Source organism: Ursus arctos, chromosome X, assembly GCF_023065955.2.
Source record: "Ursus arctos isolate Adak ecotype North America chromosome X, UrsArc2.0, whole genome shotgun sequence".
Lineage (NCBI taxonomy): Eukaryota > Metazoa > Chordata > Mammalia > Carnivora > Ursidae > Ursus > Ursus arctos.
The window spans coordinates 109,380,289-109,400,082 of record NC_079873.1 but is presented as its reverse complement, the minus strand read 5'-3'; the positions used below and the strand labels follow the sequence as shown (position 1 = coordinate 109,400,082).

Below are 19,794 nucleotides of genomic sequence, written 5' to 3'. Positions count from 1 at the left end.
CCTCTTTTCTTATGACCTGCTTCTCCACCTGAGCAGGACCTTGTTCCACTGCACCAGACATGGGGACAAGGACGGTGGCTTGCTTCTCCTGGAGTAGACTCTGGATCTCTGAGCGGGGGAACTAGGCTGTGATGGTAGCCCCGGGTCTCTGCACCTTGCCCTTTTGAGTGTGGAACCTTCACCCTACAAACAAGCTAGAGCCGGGGCCATTGGACCCCCGTATTCTTAGACTGCCTCACCGTGGGTAAATCTTCTACGTAAATGGAAGCTAGTTAGGTGAAGGGAGCCCCCATCCTCCCAGCCTCATCTGCCAGAAATCTAACTTCTAGAACACAGAGCTGATGACGGATGAGAGATGCTGGCATTATGACCCTCTCATGGTGTATCTATTTCAAGATGCCATCAATTATAAGATTTTTGAACTATGATTTATTACTGAATTCTTAGGAAAGAGGAACTGTTGTGTTAAATTTTAGGTTTCACAAACTAAAATATATGGCCCCAAATTGAGTAAGGAATTGTGAATAATTGAACCCACATTATGAAAGTAGGACTCTATATTGTTACTGAATGTATAACTGAGGCAGAATTTTTGTGTCTGGAAATAACTTTGAATTAACTGACTCCCCCCCTGTAATACGTGTCCTTCTAACACAGAAATGGCTGCGCCTTGTATCATGGCTGTTATTGCCGAGAATTCTCTGACTTGCTGGTGGTTTTCACGTCTGCTTCCTTAGGTCCAGATATTTTGTCTTTATTTGCATAGAATGTAAGCTATGGCCCTCTCTTCCAAAACACCCTGCAGAGTATCTTCCGTATTATCTTGAACAAGAATTTTACCCTGCCCCTCCACTCCCACCCAGACAGCTCTGTTGTGCTCTGTTTTCATAACTTGAGGGGGTTTGCCACTTTGCCACCCTTGGCTGCATCTTATGATGAGGGGATAGAAACTTCTAGATTGACTCTTCCCCGAGCAAATGTCCCCGATATTACATTATTTGACAGATACGTCTGTAGCACTGACTACCTTTTGGACACTTATTTAATCCTCCTAAGAATTCAGGGAGTACAAATCTAGGCATTGTTACCCACATTTTACGGAAGATTCTAATTTGCTCTAGAATACACAGCTGGCAAGTGTCAAAGCTGGACTGGGAACTGATGAAATCTGGCTTTAGGCTCCACGCCGTTAACCACCGTAATCTATGAGGACAAGTGGATCGGCCAAAGCTCCCTCAGGGGAGCCGGAATTTCACTTCTGTTCTCCTGACTCCTTGTCGGGTGTTTCCACAGCTTCCCCGACTCCCTCGCCCCGCCACTAGTGTTTCACTCCACCGTAAGGGGCTGTGTGAGAGGCTGGAATCCTTTCTGGATGGCCTCCAATGGAAATCGACTTAACAGCGGAGAGCTAGAGGGAAGCTTGTGTGTATTGGTTCCCAGGGTCTTAAGCTTTATCTTTCCTGCTTCCATTCCAGCTGGCTTCTCCACTCCCCTTAGATGGCTGCCACTGAAGAATCACAGCTGTGCCCCCTTTTCATAATCCCCAAAGCTCCCGAACCAATATTCACTTGAACGAGCTTCTATCACTCTGTACCCATACACACCAGAAGCGATTCCTGGGCGAGATGAATGAAATCGTTCTTTGTTGCTATGACAAGTTCACAGGCAGCCAAGATTTCCCTATCCCATTTAGAAATAGAGGCAGGAAGTTACTAACATCTATATAAGTACTGAAAATTAACCGATTTCGCATTAGATGCCCTTGAGGTACCCAGGCCTCCGGCCAACTTAATTCCCATCGGCCCCCCTAAGCCTCAGTACCTTGGACTTTTTGCCAAAGCTGCTTGCTCAGCTGTAAGACCTCATGCTGCGACAAAGATAACTGGCTGTATAAATTAGAAGCACGACCTCGAGCAGGCACAATGGGAGCTATATAGCCCCACAGTCTAAGGGAGTGTTTCACACCTATTTTGCCAAAGGGTGTGTGTGTTAGTGAATGAGGGTACTTTCTGACCGAACAAATCCCTACTTCTGCATTACCATATTACACTTATTTCTTGTCCTCGAAAGGGTTCTTTCCTTCTTCGGTATTTCCCAGAAGAAACCATGGAGCCAGTAAATATCACAACTACCCAAATTTTATCTTGGCGAAATTCACATTACAATATTTTCTCCTACAAAACTATCAAATCTTGGACTGGGCTCGTCCTCAAAAATGGTTAAGGCCCCTTCTTGGCACTTCTGGCTACAAAGTTCGCTGTGAGTTCTAGTCTTCTGTGCCTTGACTCTCCTATACTGCTGTCACGACGTTTTATGTATACACATATATGAGTGTATGTCACATTTTCACATTAATTAATTTATATATATTATACTTTTTTATGTAGTAAAGCAGTTTTTCTTAGCATTCCACAGCGAGAAAGTAAACACAATTATTTTTTGAATGTTTATGATTGAGTTTTATTAAAATCATCTTTCTCCAAAGCAAGCAAGTGAAGAAGAAAAACATTTCGGTTTTCAAGTTGTCCTTTTGTCTGAGTCAAGATTGTATATCCATTGTATTCTTTATCCCCCAAAGTGCTTAAAACAAAAGTCTAAAAATAATACAGAATTGATAATTCAGCAACGGTCAATCTGTTGAAAATACTTTCGTTAATGAGAGAAACTTTACCCGTGTTAAGGCCATGCAAATAATTTGATCAGCTATGTTCCAGAACTCCAGTGAAAGGAGTAAAAAGCCATCGAAAAAGAGATCTCATCTGAGTGATATTTCCTCCCCAAATGTGTATAGAACTTTCTGGTTTCGAAATATTTTTATATCTTACTTGACACTAAATATCTTATTTGATACAGAAACCAAAACAAGAAAATTCTGCTTTTAGCCATGTGACTTAGGGGAATTCTGAGAGCTACCCACACTGACACGATACTCTGGAACCAGTCTCCCAACTACGAAGTCCATTATAGCCCCTTGAGGGCAGGGTGTGTATTCCCAGTGCCAAGCACAGGGTGTAGCAAGTATTAGGTGTTTGGTAAATGTTTGCTGATAGAATGAATCCAGACCTGTCCTTAGATGGAAACCCCACAACAGGTTTGCCTTTCCTGTCGGGCATCTCCTTCGGGTTCGTGGGTGAGTGCAATTAAAAAAAATAAAAGGTCAGAAATTGCTTTATGTCCATGTCCCTGAGTTCTTCACTCGAACCAGTTACGGCCACTCACCGTGTCCCACAAGTGCCCAGGTTGGCCTTATTCTACGGCAGTGTCTCATTGCTCTCTAGATGGTTCACGTGATAATCTTAAAACCTTACAGCTTGAAAGGGGGATTCTGACACGGTTTGTATCTCGCTGTTGGCCTTCTGAATCGTTCTTGCTTGTTGTCATCTGTGCGGATCTTCACTAGAATGGCCATTGCTTACTTCAGCCTCCTTCCTAGGGATGGCAGTGGTGCTGGCCTTAGCCTGCTGCCCAAGGACTGACTCAGAGATCTGCCTTCTCACATGAATCGTCTGGGTGGTGACTTCCGTAGTAGCGGGTTGGTCTCTTCAAGACTGACTTGGGAAAGCCCGATTTTAAAGGAGGAGACATTCCTGCTTGGAGAAGACACTTAGAATAGACCCATATGTGTGGCAGCGGGAAGCTTCCTGGGAAACAGTGTTAAGCATTTCCCAGGTGTAAAAGCCATGGAGGTGTGTGCTGCTCTGATCTCCTTTTAAGAGAACTGAACGTGAGGCACACAGCGGACCACGGCCTCTAACGGCTACATCTTTATATTCACCAAAGTACTTTCTTCAGCACCACACTTCCACCGGGGACTTCTCCCAGTTCGGGCGACTCACAGCAGGGGTACCAGCGCCAGACCATCTTTGCCTGATGAGCGACTCTGTTGAGCGGTCTTTGCTTGGGGCCTTCTTACTGGTCAGGTTGACAATTTCTCAGTACTATACTTAGAAAACTGTATCAGTCTAAAGGTTTTTCCTCTTATTCCTGCTCTTTCCCCTTTTATCAATATGTCTCCTGTAGGTCTAATCTCATCTCTGTATCTACTACTCAGAGGACCCGAATTAACATCGGTGGGACAGGAGTCATCCCTTCCCCTCCCCCAAAAAAGGATGGTAAGATCTCTTTTGAGACTGGCTCGCTCCCTGCCTGGCTGGCAAGCACATCTTTGTGAGTGAAATATGAGATCAGGATAATCCCTAGCTCAACGTGCTAGCCCAGTTGCTGAACATTTCAGCAGCAGTGACCTGAGAGAATGTCCTGGTATAGAGGAATGTACTTGCTGGAGAGAAAATGCAGACATTTGAAAGATTTGGTTGTGGTAGGGAAGGTGGCGGGGGGAGCAATGCCATCAAGAACAGTAGAATGTGATTAGTTATCATTAAACGGTATTGCCACCTGAAGAAGGATTTCAAAAAACGGAGGGTAGATAAGACATAGTTAAGATCTAAGTGTGTGAGCTGAGCCAGAGAACATTTCTGATAGCTTACCAAGAGGCCCTTCTATAGTAAAAGAGCAAACAAGGTGAAGACAGCCCGAGAACCTTATAAAGGCCCGGAACTCCAGAGATATTTTAATGCTTGACCAGGGCTAGTTTGTTATGCTAAGGTCAGGGCCCTGGTTAGAAAAACCTGGGACCTTGAAATATGAAAGGAGGATATCTAGGTGTATGCCCCTTAGAATTTTGGCTCAGAAGACATCCCTGAAACTTCAGAGCTTGCACCGGTGGTCCAGTAGTCCTGCGAGCTAGCAGCCCCCTACTATGTGAGAAGACACTGGAGAGAGACAGACCTTGTTTACCCAAGCAAGAGGCGATCCCCTCAGAAGCGGGCTTCACCTGCTTTCTTGGTTGCCAGGTCAATAATTAGGATTAAGTTCTCGCAAATCCCAGCTAGGAAAGTTTTGGAAAGATTATACCCCAAATGAGCTGCAAGAATTAGCTAGCATGTACTGGCAGGAGCCAAGAGAGTACCCTTGGGATTGGATATTGAAGGTGGTTGATCAACAGATCCAGATCATAATACCAGATAAGCAAGAATTCATTGAATTGGGGCATGAGGGTATTTTTTTCAGAACACAGAATTTAATACCTTTGCAAGGACTTTACTGGATAGTGCAAAGTAACTATTAGGATGGCTACTTTATTTTTATTCTTTTTTTCAAAGATTTATTTATTTGGGAGGGAGAGAAAGAGCGGATGAGTGCACATGCTGGGGGAGGGGCAGGGAGTGAGGGAGAAAGAAACCCCAAGCAGACTGTGCACTGAACACAGAGCCTGATGTGGGGCTTGATCCCATGACCCCGAGATCATGACCCAAAGTTGGACTCTCACTGACCGTGCCACCCAGGCATCCCTAGAATGGCTACTTTAGAGACCAGGAGAAAGCAGTGGCACGTACACAGTGAAGTGGAAGTTCCCGAGTTTCTCTGGCAGATGAAGAAGAAGGAATAAAAAGGGCTCTGGGAAGTGAGCATACTTAAACAGGTGTAATATGTGATGCCAGAAGACTTTCCAGAGAACTATGTTCTACAGAAGGGCCCAGATGACACACGTAAATGTGCTCATGAGAAGACACCAGTGTTGGCTGTCTACTGCAGGCCGGCACTATAGAGATAGGCACAGAGGTAAGTTCGGTGTAACTAGGGACAAAATACGAAGTCGACGAAGAGTGCTGCTTAGTACCTACAACCAGACAGATGGCAAGAATAGAGGAGCAGGAGGCTGATGGTCACTGGGCCAATAAAAATTCATAATCCCCTGCTCAGTACCTGGATCTGAGCCATTTTTCAGATGTAGGACCCATATGACTCAGGAATTTGAAGCAACCCCAGGAGTAATGACTATGCCACACCGTGGCCAGTATCTACTGTAATGATTTCCCCTGCCTTGCCCAAAGGGACTTGTGGCCATTTATTTGGATAGCTTTACCCTGAAGAAAGGGGACTACTCAACATTTTGTGGACTACTGGATACAGGGTCTGAGTAGACATTAGTATCTGGAGACCGAAAGTATCATCATGGTCCTTCTGCTAGAATGGGAGCTTGTAAGTCAGATAATAAATGAAGTACTGGCTAATGTCTGGATTATAGCAGATCAGCTGGGCCTTCCGAACCACCCAGTATTCATTTCTTCAGTTTCTGAATGTATGGTTGTGTTGACATATATGGCAATTGGAGTAATATCCATGTGGAGTACTTAGTTTGCTCATTAAGAGGTATTGGGAGAATACCAAATGGATGCTTCTAAAACTGCCCCCCATCCTCAAGCCAAGATGGTGAATAAAAAGCAATATCGCATCCTCAGGAAGAAGAGAGGATGGTAGAGAATAGTGTGGTCCCTATTATATCTCTCTTAATTTGGCGTTCTGGGCCTTGAAGAAACCAGATGGATCCAGGAGAATAACTGTGGACTACCACAAGCTAAACAAAATAGTTGCCTTGATCATAGCTCTCGTGCCAGGGTTCAAAGCAAAACAGGACCTGAGGGCATGGGCAGGTAGGCCAGACCGGCCCCGTGCCACCCACCGTGGTTGCTCAAGAGTCCCACCTTTATTGCACACCAGTGGCCATATGGAGAACCCTCATGGTTACCCGGAAGAGAAGGAAGCACCTTAACCTTACTGTATAGTTGGATCCGTTCAGCATGTGAGTGCAAGCCAGAAACGTGGAAATGGATAATGGCTGCATTACAGTCACATTTAGGGGTGGCCCTGAGAGAAAGAGGAGAGAGGAAATTTTCTCAGTGTGTAGGGCTAGGAGTGGTGCATCTGGAAGGAGAGGTGGCCCTCGGTGAAAATTTGAGCAAATACCTAGGCATTGCCCAATGGCCTGGCTGTCTGGTCAGGGGTCTGGAAGTCAAAGGACTAGAAGATTAAAAGTAAGGAGATTTGGAATAAGAGTGTGTGAATGGATACATGGGAGGGGACACAAAGTGTAAAGGTTTTCCTATCACATATGAATGCCTACCGGAAACCATCCACCATGAAAAAAGCATTGAACAGCCAAGTAGACACTGATGACTCAATGATTTGGAATTAGTCTTGTTTCATTGAGGGCCACAGGAGAACTGGCATATTGGGCACATGAAAGGACTGACCCCCGTGGAAGAGATGGAAGCTGTGCAAGCCCAACAAGCATGGACTCTCCCCAAGACCAGTCTAGATACTTCTGTCTCTGAGTATCTGACATGTCGTGGTGATGAGTCCCCCAGTATAGCACTAATTATTCTTTTTTTTAAGATTTTATTTATTTATTTGACAGAGAGACAGCCAGCGAGAGAGGGAACACAAGCAGGGGGAGTGGGAGAGGAAGAAGCAGACTCCCAGCAGAGGAGCCTGATGTGGGGCTAGATCCCAGAACGCCAGGATCACGCCCTGAGCCGAAGGCAGACGCTTAACGACTGAGCCACCCAGGCACCCCTAATTATTCTTGAGACTAATGTGGGTCGCTTGATAGCAAGTCAACTATATTGGGTCTTCTTAAGAATATGGAGAGAGGGGGCGCCTGGGTGGCTCAGTCGTTAAGCGTCTGCCTTCGGCTCAGGTCATGATCCCAGGGTCTTAGGATCGAGCTCCCTGCTCAGCGGGAAGCCTGCTTCTCCCTCTCCCACTCCCCCTGCTTGCGTTCCCTCTCTTGCCGGCTGACTCTCTCTCTGTCAAATAAATAAAAATCTTAAAAAAAAAAAAAAGAATATGGAGAGAGCTACTCTCTGAGTTACAAGTATAGAGAAAGGGTCTCAAACCGAGGGTAGAGCAGCAACACTGAGAAGAACTTTCTGACACTCTAGCCAAAGCACAAGTAAATCTAGAGGAATTTGCAGCTAGTGGATAGTGACGCAACAACAAAACCCAAACTGAATTCAAGTCCTGTTGCGATTAGCTCACCCACAGCAGTCATGGCTCTACTGTCCTATACACAATATCTGCAATGTAATAAAAAGGCAAGAATAAACAACCCACTTTCAAGAAATAAGTCAATCAATAGAACTAGATTCAGATTTGACCCAGGCATTACAACTATCAGACAAAAAATTTTAAGTAACTATGTGTGATTATTTTAAAAGTTTTAAAGGAAAATGTGGACATCTATGATCAAACAGGGAATTTCAACAGAAAGAAACAATAAGAAAGAGTCAAGTGAAAATGCTGGAAATAAAAACAGAAACAGTCACAGAAATAAGATTTAACTTTGGGCTTGTTCTTAGACTCAAAAATTAATGAACTTAAAGATGGGTTAATGAAAATCACCCAAATTTAACATGAATTTCTAGGACAATATGAAACATTTTAACATGGGTGCAATTAGAATCCTAGAAGTGTTTAAAAAGTAATAAAACTTTAAAAAAATAATGAGATGTCAAAACACAGATGAAAGGTGCTGAAAGAACCCCAGGCAAGATAACAGGGACACACACACATACACACACAGACACACACACACACTGCTAAACACATCGTATTCCAATTATTAAAAACCCATGATAAAGAGAAAAATGTTAAAGACAAGTAAAGAAAAAAAGGTATATTACTTATCTCAGGACGAAGTATGTATTAATGGAGACATTTTGCCAGTCAGAAATTAATGGAATATCTTTAAAGTGCTGAAAGTAAAGAAAAACTTCCAGCACTGTTCTATACAGAGGAAAAAATATCTTTCAAAAATGAAGGAGAAATAAAGTACTTTTTATATTCAATAAAGTACTTTTAATTTATATTCTAGTATAAAAAAGAACCCCCCCAAATTTATTACTGCCAACACAAGAAATGTTAAAGGAAGTTTTTCAGGCCAAAGGAGTATGATACCAGGAGAGAAACACGAATCTATACAAAGTAATTAAGTGCTCAAGAAATGGTTTAATGAAGGGAAATATAAAATATTTTTTCTTTTTTTAATTGCTTCAAAAGAAAATTGAAACACAAATAATATCAATGTGTTCTGAATTTATAGCATATTGAAAATAATATAACAAAATCGGACAAAAGATGGAAGAATTTGGAGTAGACTAATACAAGGTTTTTATGCTACATGAAAAAAGATATATTATTTGAAGATTGGCTGTGGTTAATTAAAGCTTTATAATTTTTTAAAAGATTTTATTTATTTATTTGACAGAGAGAGACAGTGAGAGAGGGAACACAACCAATGGGAGCATGAGAAGGAGAAGCAGGCATCCCGCCGAGCAGGGAGCCCGATGCAGGGCTCGAACCCAGGACCCTGGGATCATGACCTGAGCCAAAGGCAGACGCTTAATGGCTGAGCCACCCAGGCACCCCTAAAGATTCATAATTTAAACACGAGGGCAACCTTAAAATTAAGAGCATAAATAATATAGGAGTATAAATGATTATATGTAAATAATATGTAAAATTAATATAAATATAAAAGCATAAATTATATATATAATATTTTAAAGTATAAATAATAAGCCAGTAATGGAGATAAAATGGAATCATGAAAATCTTACAAAAATCCAAGAGTACCAAAAAAAAACAATCCAAGAATAGGAAAAGAAAGAGGAAAAATTTGCAAAGAGCAGATGGGATTAGTGGGATGGATGAAAAACTACTAGCAAAACGGTACATATTAATCCAACCAAATCAGTGGTTACATTAAGTGTAATGTATATCACCTAAGAGAGATTACTAGACTGGGTAAAAAGGAAGGCTCACCTACGTGCTCTGTAAGAATCCCAATTTATTTATTTTTATTTATTTATTTTTTAAGAACCCAATTTAAATATAAAGACCTAGGCAGTTGAAATTCAAAGAAGTGGAAAAGATATACTGTACTAATGCTAAAGAAAGGTGGAATGATGATTAATATCGCACTATGTAAACTTCAGGACAAGGGGTATTGATTGCCAGGAATAAAGTGGGACATTGCCTAATGATGAAAGAGGTCAAATAACTAAGAAGACATTACCAATGCTAAATATGTATGCAGCAAGCAAACTAACTTTCAAATATAGGAAGCAAAAACTGTCGGAACTGAACGGAGAAATAGACAAATCCACAATAATAATTGAATAATATTCTCCTTTCAGCAACTGATAAAGCTGTTAGATACTGCATCAGTAAGGATATGTAAGCCCTGAACAAAACTATGAAGTATTACATCCCACTTGAGGTTTCTAGAACCCTCCACCTAACAACAGCGGAAGGCTTTGTTTTCAAGTGCAGAAACAACATTGAACAATACGCGGTAGGCCACAAAACAATCCTCAACAACTTTAAAAGAATTGAAATTTTACAAAGTGTATACTCTCAGTGTAACAGAATTAAATTAGGAACCAATAACAGCATATATGGAAAATTCCCAAATATTTGGAAATTATAGTATGTATCCTTAAGTAACCCATGGGTCAAGGAGGAAGTCATGAGGACAATTTAAAAATATTTTCAATTGTGGGGTGCCTGGGTGGCTCAGTCGGTTAAGTGTCTGACTCTTGATTTTGACTCAGGTCACAATCTCAGGGTCATGAGATTGAGCCCCATGTTGGGCTCCACTCTCAGTGCAGAGTCTGCTGAGGATTCTCTCCCTGTCTCTGTGGCCCTCTCCCCCATATGTGCACACATGTGCTCTCTCTCTGATAAAATAAAATAAGATAAAATAAAATAAAATAAATATTTTCCATCGAATTTCAATGAAAATATATTAATATCTGTTGGATACAGCCAGACCAGTGCTCAGAGTAAAATTTATCACATTAAATATTTGCATGAGAAAAAGAGGAACGTCTCAAATAAAACTCTAAGTATCTATCTCTAAAAATTCATCAATATGAATAAATTTTAGTGAAAGAGGGTGAGAGGAACTAAATAAAAAGATGATAAAATTTAATATAGAAAAGCAATAGAGAAATTCAGTGAAACTAGAATCTCATTCTTTAAGATCAATAAGATTGATAAAACTGTAGTCTATGTGACTAAAGAGAAGAGCACACACAAATTGCCAGGACCGTCAATAAAAGAGGAGACATTGCTATAGATCCTATAGATATTAAAACAATAATGAATAAATATTATAAACAATTTTATATCCATGAATTAAACTACTGGGATATTGGGCTCTTTCTGTCCTGGAAGGGACAACGATTCAGTTTTACAGGATAGTTTCCATCGTGGGTATGGATTGCCTTTCCTGCCTTGAGACCCTCAGCTAGCACAAGCCCTGAAGGGTGATCAGACTTTCTGATCCACAGCCATCAAATCCCACACAACATAAACACGTGACTAGGAGACCCCCTTCACAGGGCGTGAGATGTGGGGATGGCTTCATAACAGTGTTATCTACTGATCGTATCACAGAACTTCACTCCAGTTTGGATAGGAAAAGCCTATTGAAACCACAGCTGAAGTGATGCTTCGTTATTTCAGCCATTCTGACCGGTGTGATGTGACACCTCGTTGTGGTTTTGTGTGAGGCTTGGAAGTATGCTCTGTGAAGACGAGATGCCATCCTTCAGGATTCAGTGTACGCATTGATCCAGGGCCTTGTACGCAGTGCTGTGCCCTTAATAGGAATAATGCATGGATCCAGGAGCCAGATATCACTTATGATCCCTCTTGATGACTCACGGGGGTCCCTGTGCTTCCTGTTCCTACACGTCGGGGTTCTGTGCAGGTAGAGCTCATGGTTCTTCTCTTGCCATAAGACCAATGGCCTAAGTTACGGCCGCTGCTTGGAAGCTTGAGTTTCATCTCGGCAAAGGTAACGATGATCCTGAGCAGCAAGAAGAGGTAAAACTTTTCACACCGTGAGGACTGGGAAGAATATGTGTGGATCCAGTGATTTGCTTGGTATCTTTTGGTACCATTATTTCGTTATAGCAAGGAATGAACACTTGCGGCAAGGCCTTGACTGAGAAATATGAATACGAAAGTCTTCGAACCTCAGGAGTAGATGTTTGTTTCCTACTGTGAGATAAAACAACAGGATGTGTAGAGCTGATGGATAAAGGTGAGAGGCGTTTTGGATGGACAGGTAAAGAAGGAGAAGATTAATTGCATTTGTGACCCTGAGACTAAATGCAGTGGTGGGCGCCATGTAGGTCATCCCACTGACTTTCCTCTTCTGGGGGAGGAGAAGCTCAAGAAAGCCACGTAGAAGATTTTCCCCAACCAAACATGAAAGGAGAAGTAGATCTGTGTGAGAAAATGGGTGAGCGGTGATGGCAATAATAGAACAGTTCCTGCCTCTTCGGATCTGCTGTAATTGAGACCACATTTCCCCAGGGCTGCTCCTGGTCAATAACCGAGCACGGAAGGTATCCTAGAGGCAGGCTTTTTCTGCCCAATCTGGGATTTTTCTGATGAACAATATCCCACTGAGCTGGCTGATAATGAGAAGAAGTTCTTCCTACACCATCTTTCCTTCCTTTCTCCTTTCCCAAGTGTCAGATCTGCACTGCTGGCTGGGGACTCTCCCTTCCTGCTCTTTCATCCTTCACGACTGAATCCCTCAATAAATGTCTTGTACATCTGATCCCACCTTAGAGTCTGTTTTTGGAAGGCCCCAAATGGATGTGCCAGGCTCTGAAAGATGTGGACATTAGTGTTTGAATAAGCTAACAAACAAAATGCCCAGAGCAATGCTTAGCATATAGTGAGCGCTCGATAATTTATTCCTTCTCAGCAAATATTTATTAATCATTTCCTGTAGGCTAAGAGCTGTGCTGTGTACTGTGGATACAATGTTAAGTAATGTAGATATAATCCATCCCTGATTTCACAGGGACCATAGTTTGGTAGAGTACACAGATAAATAAGGAGGGGATATCAATGTGTGCTTTACTTGTTACGGTCGGCAAAGACAGGGTGCTCAGGGAGCGGAAGGCGGAGCACCTGACCCAGAGCTTGTGGGTCAGGGCGAGCTCTCCAGAAGACATGGTGTATAAGCTGAGCCCAGAAGGGTATTAGCTATGTGAGGAGGATGGGGGATATTTTAGACAAAAAAAAAAAAAAAAATGGAGCTTATACAAAAGCTTCATGGTGAGAGAAAGAGAACAGAGAGTCCTGGTTGGGCTTTCGCATTATTTCTTTTCGCATTGATCTTGAAGCTGTACCAAATCCTTCTGGCTTCATACCGCAAGAAGTTCAAACATCCTATTGATTCATTCTTAGCAACGGAAGGTCCCCAAACTCTGCCTGGACCTGAAGCTACGTGGACGATCATCTGATGCCGTAGCATTAGTCATTACATTTATTTGCTCTTTGAATCACTCAGTTGCTATAAAAAGCTGACACTGCTTTTACCCTCCAAAGCTGGAAATTCCTCCCTTTTCCTTGACACAGGGATCAAGGGCATCCATTCCCTTAGTCTTACAGAAATTTTCAGGCAGGACTCGTTCAGCACGTTGTGTATTAAAAACCATTATAGCAGCATTTTTGATGAAATAAATCCCAAAGGATTTCCTAAGGAAGCACAAAGACCAAGGATTTACTGGCCAGTGCTAGGTAGTATGTGCTACTCATAGACTTAAATAAGTCCTGTTACAAAGGCACCTGATTACCTCATTTACCCCCTTCATTCACCAGAATCGTGAAAGCGATATTTTAACACCGTAGTTTACTGTGAGATTAGATGAATGTGTAGAGTGGAATACTACATATATATATATATATATGTGTGTGTGTGTGTGTGTGTGTGTGTGTGTGAAATGTATAGTGAAATAGACACATGCACACGCACGCACACACATATACACACGCACGCACACATGCACGCACACACAATTCCAATCCGGGTCCAGTCGTGCGGTGGTTTTGGTTATGTGTTATGCATCAGTTGTCTTCTGTGCCTCATGCTAATTGGCCTTCTGACACCATCTGCGTTGGTGTGACTGTCTCTTCATATCACCTCTACCCCATACTGGTGGCAGGGGGTCCTTGGTCATTCTGCCTGCAGTTACCTGAGGTCATACGTTGATTGCAGAGTCTTTAACATCTTTATTTGTATTTTTTTTAAGTTTATTTTTTTCGTAATCTCTATACTCATCGTGGGGCTCGAATTCATGACCCCAAGATCCAGAGTCACATGCTCTTCTGACTGAGCCAGCCCTGTGCCACCTTTATTTGTACTTTTAAGGTTAGTTTTCCTTCATTGGACATTCTCTAAAATTCCAGTGGTCAGTTTTGAGCCCTCTTCGATGTTCACTGTTTCCGTTTTTGTTGTATAAATGAGAAGCTTTTATTAATGCCTGAATTATTTTGAGGAAGAGATTTCTTAGCAGTTTTAGTATAACCAGGAAAAAAAAAACCTCCTACTGCCAAGACCTTATGGAAATGAAGACTCTTCGTGTTTCATATCTGCTCTTTCCTGACTACAAACATCAGATGATTTCTACTTTAGCTCCTTTGTGCTGACCAGCTCTAGACTACGTATCCTCGACACAGGCCAATTTATGAAGCAGAAAGGGTGACAAAACAGATTTGTTTGGCTCAGTTTCTAAAAGCCATCCAACAGCCCTTATTCTCTCTAAAAGTCACCCTAGAGATACACGAAAGAAGCACCTCTTAAATTAATGGCCACTATGAGGATATTTTTCACTTTTGATTTGTTGCTGTGAAAATAAGGCAGCAGTATAAAGGAGATAGACGCTTTAAACTATACATTTAATGGAACGATCTTAAATATAATTGTTTTTATGCTACTTCTCTAGTCCATTAAGGTTATCCTCTAGAAAACCTTACATAACACCAAAAAAAGGGTTCAAGAAGTATCAGTGTCTATACACCTAGCACTTGGCACAACCTCTGGTATACAATAGAATGTCAGGAAATTTTGTCCAGTGAATGAGTGTATGACAGTAATCTTTCAATTGTATGCTCCCTGGGCTATCATTCTTTGCATATACATCTTAGTTCCCTTACTGGATTGTGGGCTCATGGATCATGAGGCAGAGATGTTTTTTCTATGTTCCCAGTACAGAGGACAATGCCAGGAACAAAACAGGTGTGCAGAGAATGTGGGTTGAGTGCATGGTTGCACAGGTGAGTAGAAGAACTAACGAGAAAACAAATCAATACATAGACGTTTATAGTTGTCTTATTCAGAGATAAACATACTATTTGGATTCGCGTAAAACAATTGGGCATGATGAGACCCTGTTGTAAATATGCTTACCTATTACAACATTTTTTTAAAGGGAAATTGAATCTGTATTGCCTTCTTTTGGTTTTCAACCATACTGCAAAGGTTTTCTGTTACCCAAGGCTTCAGAATTCTCAGAGTCCACAAAAGTGGGACAAGTGGATCACTTTTTCAGAACTAAATTGTTTTTCCCCCTTTCAAATATTTTTACTGAGGTATCTAGAAAGACTGCTACTATCCAGAAGGATTATTTCAGGGTTCAGAGAAGAAAACAATTTTGAAGTAATAGATAAGGATACAGTCGTTATTTGTGTCAATATAGGCTTTTTACTCAAAAGACCTACGACCTAAACCTTATACCTTACACGAAAATTAAATGTATCATAGTTTTAAATGTAAAATTGTAAACTTTAGAGGCTAGCATGTAAGAAAGTGTTCAGAATCTAGAGATAGGTAAAGATTTCTTGAACTTGACTTTTGAAACATAATCCATAAAAGAAAAAAAATAATAAACTGAACTTCATCAAAATTTTTTAAAAGCTTTTACTCCATGAAAGACCCTGTGAAGGGAATGAAAAACTGAGTTATGGACTGGGTGAAAATATTTGTAATCCACATGTCCGACAAAGTAATTACCTAGAATACATAAGAAAAAACCCCTCTCAGGGCGCCTGGGTGGCGCAGTCCTTAAGCCTCTGCCTTCGCTCAGGGCGTGATCCCAGCGTTCTGGGATCGAGCCCCACATCGGGCTTCTCTGCTATGAGCCTGCTTCTTCCTCTCCCACTCCCCCTGCTTGTGTTCCCTCTCTCGCTGGCTGTCTCTGTCAAATAAATAAATAAAATCTTAAAAAAAAAAAAGAAAGAAAAAACCCCTCTTTAACTCAACAGTAAAATGTCAAACAATCCAATTAGAATATGGACAAAAGACATGAAGAGAAATTTTACCCAAGAGGATACAAAGAAGACAGATAAGCACGTGAAGAGATATACGTTACTAGCAGGTAGGGAAAATGTGGCCACGGTGAGATGTCCTTACACCTAAACAGCCAAAATTGTGAAAAAATCATGCCAGGACCAGATACAGTTGAGGATGTGGAGACGCTAAATGTCTCATACGTTGCTGGCAGGAATGTAAAATACTACAGCTATTCTGGAGAAGAATTTGGCAAGTTCTTTTTATAAAAGTAAATATACAGTTACTACACTCGCCAGCAATTGCACTCCAAGTCACTTCTCTTGGAGAAATGAAAATTTATGTTTATGCAGGACCCTGTAGATGAATGTTCCTAGCTGCTTTGTTCACTGCAGCGCAAACCGGAAATAATCCAGATGTCCCTCAGTGGATGAATAGTTCACCTGTGTGGTACATCCGTACCTAAAGTTAGCAGCAACAACAAAAACTTAATACAGGGGCGCCTGGGTGGCGCAGTCGTTAAGCGTCTGTCTTCGGCTCAGGGCGTGATCCCGGCGTTCTGGGATCAAGCCCCACGTCAGGCTCCTCTGCTGGGAGCCTGCTTCTTCCTCTCCCACTCCCCCTGCTTGTGTTCCCTCTCTCGCTGGCTGTCTCTCTCTCTGTCAAATAAATAAATCTTTTAAAAAAAAACTTAATACAGTAAATGGAATGGATCTTAAGGACATTTTGTTCTATGAAGAAAGCTAATCTCCAAAGGTCTGTGGCATAATATAAATATACATTTGTTATTTGTCCCTAGTTCCTGGCACAGGGCTCCTAAAACCCTTGGAACTTCCTGAGTGATAGGAGTGTATTTTGTTATTCCTAAGAAGCCCTTTTCAACCACCTTTGAAATGATGCTAATTAGGTGACTTAGGATGGGGACCCTAGAGAGCCTCTGATGGGGCTGGCCCCCAAATGAAGTGATTAGAGGGCTGGGATGTTTATCCCCACACCCTGCCTGTGAGGAGGGAGCTAGAGTTTGAGTTTTATAAAAACTCTTTTTTTTTTATTTATTTTTATTTACTTTTATATTTTTTTAATTTAAATCTTAGCACGCAGTGCAATATTGGTTTCTGGAGTAGAATTCAGTGATTCATCACATGCATACGATACCCAGTGCTCATCACAAGTGCCCTCCCAGATACTCATCCCCCATCTAGCCCATCCCCCACCCATTTCCCTCCATCAACCCTCTGTGCTCTATCATTAACAGTCTCTTATGGTTTGTTTCCCTCTCCCCTTTCTCTTCCCCTCCCATATGTTCATTTGTTTTCTTAAATTCCACATATGAGTGAATTCATATGGCATTTGTCTTTCTCTGATTGATTTATTTCGCTTAGCATAATACATTCTAACTCCATCCACATAGCTGTAAATGACAAGATTTCATTGTTTTGATGGCTGAGTAATGTTCCATTGTATGTCTATACCTTATCTTATTTATCCATTCATCAGTGGATGGACATTTGGGCTTTCTCCATAGTTTGCCTATTATTGATAATGCTGCTATAAACATCGGGGTGCACCGATGGGTGTACCCCTATAAATCTGTGCTTTTGTATCCTTTGGGTAAATACCTAGTAGTGCAATTGCTGGATCATAGGGTAGTTATAGTTTTTATTTTTATTTTTTTAGTTTTTAATTTTTTAAAAATGATTTTACTTTCTTCAAAGATTTTATTTATTTGAGAAAGAGAGAGACAGCAGGAGTAGGGGTAGAGGGCGTGGGAGAGGGACAAGCGGACTCCCCACTGAGTGGGGAGCCAGACAGGGGGCTCCATCCCAGGACCCCGAGATCATGACCTGAGCCAAAGACAGATGCTTAACCAACTGAGCCACCCAGGGGCCCCTATTTTTTAACTTTTTGAGGAAACTCCAAACGATTTTCCAAAGTACCTGCACCAGTTTGCATTCCCACCAACAATGCAAGACGGTTCCCATTTCTCCACATCCTCGCCAACACCTGTTTGTTGTGTTGTTGATTTTAGCTATTCTGACAGCTGTGAGGTGGTATCTCATCGTGGTTTTGATCTGTATCTCCCTGATGATGAGCGATACTGAGCATCTTTTCCTGTGTCTGTTAGCCATCTGGATGTCTTCTTTGGAAAATAAATGTCTATTCATGTCTTCTGCCCATTTCTTAACTGGATTATTTGTTTTTTGGGTATTGAGTTTAATAGTTCTTTATAGATTTTAGATACTAATCCTTTATCAGATGTCTTTACAAATATCTTCTCCCATTCCATAGGCTGCCTTTTAGTTTTTGTTGATTGTTTCCTTCACTGTGCAGAAGCTTTTTATCCTGATCAAGTCCCAGTATGTCCCTTGCCTCCGGCGGACGTGTCTAAATAAGTAGCTGCAGCCCGGGTCACAGAGGTTGCTGCCTGGGTTCTGCTCTGGGACTTGGATGGTTTCCGCTCTCACATTCAGGTCTTTCACCCATTTTGAATTTATTTTTGTGTATGGTGTAAGAAAGTGGTCCACTTTATTCTTTGCCATGTTACTGTCCGGTTTTCCCAACATCATTTGTTGACAGGAGTGTCTTTTTTCCATTGGATATTCTTTCCTGCTTTGTTGACGATTAGTTGACCACACAGTCGTGGGTCCATTTCTGTTCCATTGATCTACGTGTCTGTTTTTGTGCCAGTACCATCCTGTCTTGATGACTACAGCTTTGTAATAGAGCTGGAGGTCCAGAATTGAGATGCCTCCGGCTTTGCTTTTCAAGATTGCTTTGCTTATTCAAGGTCTTTTGTGGTTCCATACAAATTTTAGGAATGTTTGCTCTAACTCTCTGAAGAACACTGGTGGTGTATTGACAGGGACTGCATTAAACGTGTAGATTGTTTTGGGTAGTAGAGACATTTTAACAATATTTGTTCTTCTAATCCAGGAGCATGGAATATTTTTCCATTTCTCTGTGTCATCTTCAATTTCTTTCATCACTGTTTTATACCCTTCAGAGTACAGGTCTTTCCCCTCTTTGGTTAGGTTTATTCCTAGGTATCCTAACAGTTTTTGGTGCAATTGTAAACGGGACTGATCCCTTAATTTCTGTTTCTGCTGCTTCATTATTGGTGTATAGAAATGCAACAGCTTTCTGTATGTTGCTTTTGTATCCTGTGACTTTACTGAATTCATGTATCAGTTCTAGCAATTTTTTTGGAGGAGTCTCTTGGGTTTTCTTTTTTTTTTTTTTTTTTTTTAAAGATTTTATTTATTTATGTGACAGAGAGACAGCCAGCGAGAGAGGGAACACAGGCAGGGGGAGTGGGAGAGGAAGAAGCAGGCTCATAGCGGAAGAGCCTGATGTGGGACTCGATCCCGGATCACCAGGATCACGCCCTGAGCCGAAGGCAGACGCTTTAACGACTGCGCTACCCAGGCGCCCCTCTCTTGGGTTTTCTATATAGAGTATCATGTGATCTGCAAATAGTGAACATTTGATTTCTTCCTTGCCAATTCAGATGCCTTTCATTTGTTTTTGTTGTCTGATTACTGAGGCCAGGACTTCCTGTACTATGTTAAATAGTAATGGTTGAGAGTGGGCATCCTTGGTTTGTTCCTGACCATAGGGAAAGGCTCTCAATTTTTCCCCATTGAAGACGATATTAGCTGTGGGTCTTTCATATATGGCTTTTATGATGTTGAGGTATGTTCATCTATCGCTACTTTGTTGAGCGTTTTTATCATGAATGGATGTTGTACTTTGTCAGATGCTTTTTCTGCATCTATGGAGAGGATCGTATGGAC

At 41.6% G+C, this 19,794-nt stretch overlaps 1 protein-coding gene across 2 annotated transcripts in view; it reads left to right on the top strand.

Moving 5' to 3' along the window:
- Positions 1 to 19,794, top strand: part of LOC125281262 (RNA polymerase II elongation factor ELL2-like) — a 134,104-nt gene that overhangs the window by 47,580 nt on the left and 66,730 nt on the right. The gene's annotated exons all lie outside the window — the stretch shown is intronic.